The sequence below is a fragment of the Aulonocara stuartgranti genome, assembly GCF_965226115.1.
Source record: "Aulonocara stuartgranti genome assembly, chromosome: 17".
In the NCBI taxonomy this organism is placed as follows: Eukaryota; Metazoa; Chordata; class Actinopteri; order Cichliformes; family Cichlidae; genus Aulonocara; species Aulonocara stuartgranti.
In genome coordinates, this window is record NC_138953.1 from 19,784,207 (window position 1) to 19,792,817 (window position 8,611).

General features: G+C 39.8%; 1 long non-coding RNA gene across 1 annotated transcript; it reads right to left on the reverse strand.

The window, feature by feature from the left end:
* Positions 1–1,331: 1,331 nt before the first annotated feature.
* LOC309692906 lies at positions 1,332–7,730 on the reverse strand. The gene is made up of 4 exons (XR_014272515.1): positions 7,229–7,730; positions 1,924–1,976; positions 1,586–1,767; positions 1,332–1,486 (listed from the first exon to the last, which is right to left on the reverse strand). It is a non-coding gene; the product is annotated as an uncharacterized lncRNA (long non-coding RNA).
* Between the last annotated feature and the right edge of the window lie 881 nt (positions 7,731–8,611).

Genomic DNA, 8,611 nt, shown 5'->3' on the forward strand with positions numbered 1-8,611 from the left:
ACAATAGCAGTCAGCTATTGTCAGAAAAACGCTGGTTTTTTTTCAGTTGCTTTGGCTCAACTCTTGAAGACTCAAGTGGTCAAAACAATATATGAAATCATTCAAAACTGTTTACTTATGGACAAGAGAAGTATTTTTCGTTGTTTCTAAATGTTTTAATACATTTAGGTGACTAATTGAGCACAGTTGACCACAGGTTAAACATATACTGGGTCTGTTCATTATGTTTCTATGATATATTCTACATATGCTAAAATTATTTCATCACGAATGCAATCACATGCAGAATAGCCCAAAGAACAGTCACAGGTTTTTTTAAAGCATATTTATGGAGACCTTAAGCTCATTGGAATCAGGGACTCACACACTGGGGCAAAATCCTGTCCATGTAGGAGGAAGAGGAGCATGGATGTGCAGCAAAGGAAGGTTTACAGAATATAAGGAGGGGCAGAGGAAATGCAGCGGATGGATGTGGCTCACATGTCGATTCTGCTCATCAGAGCATTAGTGAAGGAATTTCCACTGATTCTCCATAAACATGGAGATCTGGCACTCATCACCAAAGGTGATTCTTCACATGAGAGGTGAAAGCTTCTCCCTGTGTTTGAATTAGAGCTAATTCTAATCCTGTACTCCAGCTTCCTCCCACAGTAAAAAAATCAACTTGAATTGGTCCTCTGATGGACTAGTAACCCCAGCTGGGATTGGCCCAATGGCAGCTGGAATAGGCTCTACTCCCTCCTCCAACCCTGAATTGGATCAGCTGCTGAAGAATTGGATGGGTGGACAATTGCCTGCTTCCTCCTAGTAGCACCTTGTTTATCTTCTGTAAGTCTTCATTAGAATTGATTGTATTTCACCACCTGATGGTCTTTTTCCTTTTTTCTGTCAGTAGCTTGTGGCCACCTTAAGAATTTTGCCTAAAAGTTACGTTTTCCTTACTTTCCGTCATACAGTTAAAATGGTAGATGCTCACATCAAAGATGTGTAGACTTTCAGATAATGTCTGTCTTTTATATGTATATATATATATATATATATATGGAGGTTTAGAAGCTCCATTAACTTTTCAACCACAAAACTGTGCACTGTGTGTTTAAAAAAAGTCACATCTCCCTCATAGTTCTCTCTGCATCGACGTAAACATCAAGTTAAATCTGCGGTTTTGCACTTCAGTGTTTCGAAGAGCCTGAAGCCTGAAGAGCAAAAAAACCCACTAAAATATGCAAATGTCCACATAATCACATACTCTGGACAGTGGATATCAGCTTTCTTTTATTCCATGAGTTTAAAATCAGCTCAGGTAAAGTCAGTTTGTTCTATTCCGTCAGTCAAACACAACAACACTTCTTACTGTTACTGCAGCAACTCGACATAAGCCACGCTGCTCGGCCGTCCTTTTTGAAAGACAGCAATGCTGTAAGAGAACAGCAGCTGTGTGTGTGCGTGCAAAGGTCATGACACAGAGATAGCTGCGGAAACTCGGCTATATGAGGAGCAAAGCAGGAAAGAAGGGCATACGTTAATGTTCAGGCCCATATCTAACACAGATGTGAAAATGTAGTTATTCAGCTGAAGCACTCACAGACACTTCTCCTTCTTCTTCTCTCGCTTTCCTTCAGGCAGCCCGAAGTCACGTTGCCTTTTTGCTTAACCTCTATTATATCGCTGCACGTGCACATGCACACACACACATAGATGTGTGAACGCGCGCTCGCTCTGAGTGCAGTGTGCAAGGCGTGGGCTGTTTCTTCAGGTTACATCTTTCTGCAAAGATGATGGATGGAGAATATAAAATCCATCTCTGCAGGCCATTTAGAAATGAAATGAACACAGGCACAGAAGATAGATAGATAGATAGATAGATAGATAGATAGATAGATAGATGGTGTTATATTTTCATAAGATTTGTAATGTCCTGACCTTTATCTGAGCAGAACGCTCTCCTGAGATGTAAATCAGTCTTTTAAGTCTTGCTTGAAATGACAGCCCAGACATGTTTGATAAAGTAAGAGTGAAACAAGAAATGAGACAAATACAGAAGAAACATGCCTTACAGGAACAAACTAAAAGCACACCGTTCAAAATAGAAAGTATGAAGTGCTGAATATGAAAAATGAAAGAATAAAAGCAGCTACACTTGTCACTTCAGTTGCTAAATATCAGAGGAGCATTATCACTTTAAGAGTCATTTGAAAAACAAACACTTGAGCTCTGCTGGTGCTGTGTTTTCATCACTGTCACAGTCTGTCAAAGGCGTCAAGCAGCAGGGAGTCAATTGATGACAACATTTCATAAATATTAATAATGTCGGCATGCGGCTGAGTCTGTCACGTGAAGCTGCGAGATGATCGTCTTTGATATCCAGCACGCAGACTTGTTAATACCCACTCTCAACTTTTATGTGACATCACTGAAACAGCAGCTTTGTAGTGCTCCAATGAAAAACAAGCTTTTAACCTTGTTAGCATGTCCGTGTTTATTTTATGAGGAGTGATAAAAAAAGATCAGCAAACGTATCTCTAAATTAAAAACAGTTCTTGATTTCAACTTACGTTTGCTCCCCTCTGAGGTCATCATGTGGCACAGTTCTGGACTACTCCCAGATACGGCTGTTATAATTCCCTGACAGACGTCTTTCATTGTATCAAAACTTAAAAGTCTAAAAAAGTGTGCAAAGTGTGAGACGGGGTACAATAGCACGAACTACATTTCAAGTCATTTGCACAAAACGTTCTTGCTCAAACAGTCTGACCCTGAGGGTAAATCCATCTCTCCAACCCTGTGACTAATGCAGAAAAATGAACATGGTCACAGTCATGCTCTTCAGTGCAGGGTTTTATTTGATGCACCTTAACTAAAGGGCTGGATGCCCAACTTTGAGCAATAGTGAACTTTCTTCTGTGCACTTGCATGTAAGTGGATTTTAAGGGAGTCATCCACACAAAGCATAAGATCTTGCAGAGAGATATACTGGGGTTCAGTGCACACATGAATGACAAACACAATTATTTTTATAATTAAGCATTTTTTTCTGTTGAAAGAAAAGTGTTATTAGTTCTATCTGTGATTATGATCACATAGTCAAACAAAAGCTAAATGTTCTGCTTGTGATTAGGGATGGGTATCGAAAACCGGTTCTTGTTGAGAACCGGTTCCCACGGTTTCAATTCCTTGGAATTGTTTGCCATTTTTGCAAACGATTCCCTTATCGATTCCAGTCACCACGTTGCGGAGCGTCATTTACCTGGCAGGAAACATGGCGCCTCAAAACTGTGGTTATACTTTACGAGAACGGATGACAACAGGGCAACTTGCAATACTTGCAAAATGGATATTTCATTTAAGGGAGGAAACACTACAAATATGCAAAAGCATTTGCTCACAAAACACGCGATAACCTTAAATGAATGTTGTGTTTTTAATTCGCTCCGGACTCGTGAATCTCAACCCAGCAGCAGCGGTAACGTTTGCACGTCCTCTCCTGTTAATGCAGCAGGTAAATAATCAACTAACAGTGCATATTATGTTAGCGCGATCTGCCTTATTACAAAACCTGCCATTACTGTGCATTTAGGTGACCATGATGAGAGAGACAGAGTCTGGCTGGCTCAGATGCTGGCAGTTCTCGCTGCAGCCTACCAGTAGCGTCTCCTTTCAGGCCAGGATAGACGAATGTCACCGAGCAGTGACTAAGTTTGTGGTCAAAGGCTTGCACCCATTTGCCACAGCAGACTCCCCTTATTTTCAGTAAGTGAATGTGTTTAATTGTAGGCAGGGACATTACAGGATATTCTTGTGTAATTGCTACAGAATAATTTATGTTATACTTTGTTATTGCTACAGAAGAATATTGATTTTATTATTTTACATTTACAATTTTTTTCCCGGGGACCCCGTGACACCCCATTGAAGAGCCGTAGGCTGGATCTCTTAAGATCTCGCTGTTGGGTTTGTAAGGCCATGTTACTCCTAAATTTCTATCTTGTTCAAAGAGAGGATATAAAACAAAGTTCTAAGCTAATCGACCTCAGTGTTCTCCTTTAAAAAAAAAAAATCGATAAGAGAATCGATAAAGAATCAAATCGTTAAACAGAATCGAAAATGGAATTGGAATCGTGAAAATCTTATCAATACCCATCCCTACTTGTGATGATGGCCTTGGTTAGTTTTCACAAATGGCACCTAACCCTGTGTGCTCCATGCTCTTGTTAAATGAATCCCAGGAACATGTGCTTTAGAAATTAAATACTTATGACCAGATTTGCTAAAACAAACAGCCTTTGATATAAAAAAAAGTACTGATGGTGTTTACAAAGATTGTGTGTCAGAGGTGGGAAATTAGAGATGTTTGACTGTCGCATATGAATTTCTAGCAATTCCTCCACTCCAATCAATTTACACTGAATACACGGAAGATGTGATAAAAAAATACAGATTTCTGAGCAACGTGATTCTAAACCTTTTCAGTGAACTCAGCGACAAACTGGAACCTCCAACCAAATGCAGACAGTATCAGCAGCAATAAAACTTCTTCCATTTTTGGCATCAGATTCTTGTTAACATACTCTCACTTCTGTGGCGGGAATTTCACAGCATGCACAGTGAAGTTCAGAGCTAAATGGCTAATCTGATCTAAACTCAAAAACTATAATCTGAATACAGGCCTTGGATGGATGTCAGGCACCAGAAACCTATTTTTAATTTTGAAGTAAAATATCATCTCTTAATTGCAACCTTGTGCTAAATGGAATTAGTGGCAGACTGAGTGTGTGAAGTTGAAATGAACTGACTGTGCATGTGTTTAGAAAATGCGACTTTTGTAAATTGCTCTTAAAACTAACCACACCTAGTGGTGTGTGCTTTTTAGCCCTAGGTTTCCTAACATGATGAACATTAAACATACTAAACAGTCTAAGAGTTAAATAGTTGGTTGGAATGTTTGGTTGAATTTGGAGTTATGTATTTACATTTAATACTTATACATATGCACATATGTGCAAGGCATGAAATTAAGTATGAAACATGATAAACAGCTGACATGAAATGTTATAAATCTGGCATCAGAACTACCCCAGCAGAACCCAGTAAGAAGGCGTCATGGAGGGCTTTTCTTTTCCTCTTCTTTTTTTCCTTTTGGAGTTTTGTTTTGTTTTCCATTTCTTGCATCATTGCCTCAAGCCACCGAAGACCTTTCTCGAGGTGCAGATCACCCCCTGCCTCTCACAACGGGCTACCCCGAGACCCTTTGGGAGGGAGTCAGGCGGATGTGGACATGCTTTCTATGATATTTTCTTTGTTGTTGTTTTGTCATTTGAAGAGACTTCTTTCACCTGTTTCCACATGCCTCAATGCAGACCTTCTTGATTTACAACTAGCAACAATGTTAAAAAAAACAGGACATGTTATGTAGCAAATACTTTATAATCAAGAACTTGAACATGAATATGAACAGCTGCTCCTGCATGCTGGAGAACTGGAGGTTCTTCTATCTGAGATTAACATTTTACTTCACTCTTTTCTTTGTTTAAGCGCCACAGCTTTGATTATTGCATCTCACTGGTTGCAATAACAACAAGTTTTTAGTTCTGTCCTCAACTAAGCCCTTTGGGTCAAAGGAAAGGGTCTGTGTGTGTGTGCATTAGAAGTGCACCAGTTTCCTGATCAAATCTTCTGTGGGAGACAGTAACATTGTCAGGATCCCTGAGTCTGTTCCCAGTGTTTTGTGTTTTTTGGACTTTTTAATCTATGTTGTATTGTGTCCATGTTGTCCTAGTCTCACTTGAGTGTCTCTTTCCCAGTGTCCCCGTGTTTACATACATGCCAAACCTCCCGGAGCCACCATTCTCCCGAATTTCTCCCGAGCCTGCGAGAACAGCAAACTCCCGGCACATCGTTTTCAAACCCTCGCGGTCTTTCACTACTAAACATGATATATAATTCTCTTAAATAACTTAAACGTGTTATTGTTTGGCCTTTTTCCAGTGTTTTATTTGTTCGTGAGTAAATCGGTTTGGCTGAGATTAAAGTTAGATTAGATTAAAACTTTATAAAAACTTTATTAATCCCTCGGGAGGATTCCTCCGGGGTTTTCACACAGCTGAATAAACGTCAAACAGAAAACTGATTAAACAGAATTGTGAGATGGTTGAGAATTTACACCAGTGTCTGGTTATATTTTAGATAGCAAGGAGCATATGGCAGAGTTTCACTCAAAAATAATGGTGACATTTAACTTATTTTAACAGATAAATAAACATTGCAAAATTCAAGTTTTTTGTATATATATATATATATATATATATATGTTTGGCTGTTACTCTGGGAAAAGACGAGAAAGACTGCGATGGAAGGCGTGACTGGAGCTGCGATGTAGCCTATATAATATTTATATTGTACGAACGTGATAATTCTGTATATTGCAATAACGTGATATTATATTGTTCAAACGTGAAAGGTATATTGTTAGAACAATATACTTTAAATTTTTTTATTTTTCTTTTGCCTGGGTGGCAGCTCTACGCTTCCGTATCCAAGGCTTTTCAATGTGGCCTCACAAAATTATCACAACTACAACAACCATGAAAAGAGTTGGATGGACACTGCTGCTCAATCACAGCTGCCTGGTCAATGTTTTTCATTAGTAATTTAGCAAAGTTGACGGTGGTGTGTGTGTGAGTAAAAGACAGAGAGACAGATTTTGTATGGTAAGCTTCATGTTATGAATGCACAGTTTGAGCACTCAGGTCACATCAGAGCATCAGGCCGTATAGTGTGAGACCTGCATCGTGACCTATGAACTTCTAACCCCTGCGATTTAATTGTACAGTTTGAGCAGGTGCTGAATAACGCGACTGAAAAAAATCGCACAGTGTTTGCCCAGCTTAATGCAGACTGTTTAAACTAAACAAGCTGCTGTTTCACATAATAAACCCTGTCACCCGCAGTATTGCCTTCTGTTTTAACAGTTAAAGCAGTAGAGACGAGCTGTTTACATGTGCGTGGAACTCTAGCGTCATTAACCAGGCTAGCTGTTAGCTTATAGCTCACGCTAGCTAACCAGCGAGCAGTTAAAAGGACAGCTGAAGCTGCACAGAACACCCACAAACTTATCTCACTACAACGTAGCGCCGAAAATATGACTCGCAGCTCGAGCTCGACACAGCTGCTGTAACATAAGACTGACATCCAGCTAACCACAGCTAAAAGATATTTAGAGAAAACTTACCGTTTCCTCAGGTTACACGAGCTGAGTTTTTTCACGCTGAAAAGTTGGTTTGTTTTGGCTCTCACTGAAGACACTGATGCTGAAGACATAGCTGTTCTTTTGTACTGCTTTTAAGAGAAACATTCTTAGTATATGAGGCCAAGGGTGTTCATCCTCTTCAGCTCTAGCGTAGACAACTGGCTCTGCCATGTTTTTAATGTTTCTTCTTTCCGTGTGTCCGCCACTTTGAAACGCTTGGGCTGCTCTGCCTGCCACAGTTTCAAACTGGTCATGTGACTGCATGGCCACATCTGATTGGTAAAAAAGTTACCGGAAACTCCACTGGCGGCATGTTATCTAATGTGTTAAACTAATTTTTTTTAAGTAACGAGTAGAATTTTGCAAATGTAGCGGAGTAAAAGTACCGTTTCTTCTTCACAAATGTGCTCAAGTAAAAGTAAAAAGCATTGTGCAAAAAAGGTACTTTAAAAATACATTTTTTTCAAAAACTTACTCAAGTAAATGTAACGGAGTAAATGTAACTCGTTACTACCCACCTCTGGTGCTGACACACAGAAGGCCTCTGCAGCAGCAACAGTGTCTTAGATCCACGATATCAGCTCCTCACTTGGCACACATGGAATTGTCCCTCAAAATAAAAAAAACAGTCTGCACACAAGTATGCAGAACGTTAACTTCCACATTCCTTAAATGTCCATGTTCCTAATGTCCTTTGTAGGGTTAGGGTTTTCTAGTGAATGGCCACTAAGATTGGCCATTTCAGACAGTTGTCTCATGTATGCTCTTGTGACATTCCTCGCATTCGCTGCATACGCCTCAGTTAAACTCCTAATTTCAAACGTGACTTCAGGCTGAGCAGAGCTTTGAATAGTCTGCGGCAAAAGAGGATTCAAAGTATCCATTGCACTGGCATGATTGAACTCAGCAATCATCTGCCTGTGAAATTCAGAATGCGGATCATCTATACGGATGTGGCGGTTAACTGAACCGTGTTTCCCCAGGTAAATAGCTACTTCCTCATCAAGGTCACTGTTAGTAAGCCCTTTTATGATTACCGAGTTAGGGATTTTAATTGCCTCTTTAAGTACTACATCCATTTTGTCAAACTAGGTTTTGATTGTTTCTTATTGTTGTAATACTTAATAAGATGAGTCTCATGCAGTTTCACAATAACTCCTGGCTGCTGGCTCGCCAACTTGTAGCACTCATGTGCGTGTTTCAAATACTCCCAGATCAGAACAAGAGTATGTCACCCAAATCTGACACCGAAGAGCTCACAGATTTGGACCAGTAGGTTCGGCTACGTACAGGAGAGGCGAACTGAATGAGACTCAGACAACCGCGAGTTTTGAAAAATAGCCGGAATTGTATTTTTCTTTTCAA